Raw genomic sequence first — 1,596 nt, forward strand, 5'->3', positions numbered from 1 at the left:
TCGCTTTAGCCATGTCATTACTCTTGGCGTAACCATTGATCATTTTGTTCCAAGAAACAACATCTCTCAGCGGCATTTTGTCGAACACCATAGAAGCAGACACGAAATCTCGAGAATTTGTGTAAACTTGAAGCAAACAATTCAGCACGAACGTAGTCGGACGAAACCCAGATAAGATCATATGAGCATGAGCTTGCTTCCCCAGCTCTAACGCTCCTTGCTTGGCACATTCTTTGAAAACAAACGAAAAGTTGGTCGTGCTAGCTGAGTTCACTTGAGTCACAAAATCCGTGAAATAAGAAAACATTGGAACTCTTCGGTATGAAAATTTCTCTGGAAGACATCGATTGAATGAAACCACTGCTCTGGTCATATGCAAGAATCTGAGATACTCAGCCATGAGTCATAAACCTCAGCCGTCGTATCTATGGCGGGATTGAAACGATTACAACTGATTCGGTTCGGTTTACTCGGTCTAAAAATAATGTAAACCGACTGAAACCGAATATCAATTAGCCTGCAACTCAACCGGATTAATATAATTAGATTATTATTAAGCCTAATCTCATCATATGTGTTAAATACCAAATTACTAATTCACAATTTTTTTTTGTTTTTTTTCTCGGTTATTAAATAACTAACTAAATATTTATAAATAAATAATAATAAAAAATCGACTCGTGTGATATATATTTTTCGGCATTCTTCTTCATTCCATAACAATTAAAACAATGTCAGTTCACGATCATGGATACAACTTGGTCTGCACTTTGAGAATTTGTACTCCATGTTAGATTATATCTCGTCTCTGGAATCAAATGTGGTTTTGTGTTTTTTTGTTATAAGGACTTCAAATTTAATGTGTTTTTTTTTGGATTTTTTTGTATGAATGTGGTTGGTTTGCCTTCCGTTTTTGCTTGACCTAACTAATATTGTTCAGTTTAAAAAAGAATAAAAATAATGAGTAAATGCTATTAATGTATAAAAAAATAAATACATGTATATATTGTGCAAGTAATTAATTTTGAGATATGTTTTGTAAAATGATCAATATAAAATACATAAGTATATATGTTTTTGGTTAATATAAGTACGTATATACGTAATGGACTAAATATATTAAATTTAAGTAAACTATGTGGGCTTTGTATTACCAAAATTCATCTAAAGGAAGTGTAGACATAGTACACATATATAGCTAGTTACAAATTATTCTTTTGTTAAATTTAATTAATTTTGAGATATGTTTTTTTAAAAATGATCAATATAAAATACATTAATATATATTTTTTTGGTTAATATAAGTACGTATATATGTAATGGACTAAATATATTAAATTTAAGTAAACTATGTGGGCTTTGTAGTTTGTATTACCAAAATTCATCTAAACAAAGTGTACACATATATAGCTAGTTACTAATTACTTAAAACTTTTTATTTTGTAAATTAGATGATTAATCTTTTTGTAAAATATAATATACATAAGATTTAAAGTTATACATTTATTTTGTTAAACATTATATATTCCCTTTATTTTTAGTGCACCAAAATCCAAAATGTTAATTTAAATATTATCATGAATTTAGGGGCCAGTC

The 1,596-nt window shown here is 28.9% G+C and overlaps 1 protein-coding gene and 1 pseudogene across 1 annotated transcript in view; one reads left to right on the plus strand and one right to left on the minus strand.

The window, feature by feature from the left end:
• The window catches only part of LOC104763785, a 3,882-nt pseudogene extending 3,454 nt beyond the window's left edge, over nt 1-428 (minus strand).
• Nucleotides 1-1,596, plus strand: part of LOC104763791 (nucleolin 1-like) — a 38,399-nt gene that overhangs the window by 32,329 nt on the left and 4,474 nt on the right. The window lies entirely within an intron of this gene.

This window comes from Camelina sativa, chromosome 19 (genome assembly GCF_000633955.1).
Source record: "Camelina sativa cultivar DH55 chromosome 19, Cs, whole genome shotgun sequence".
NCBI lineage: Eukaryota > Viridiplantae > Streptophyta > Magnoliopsida > Brassicales > Brassicaceae > Camelina > Camelina sativa.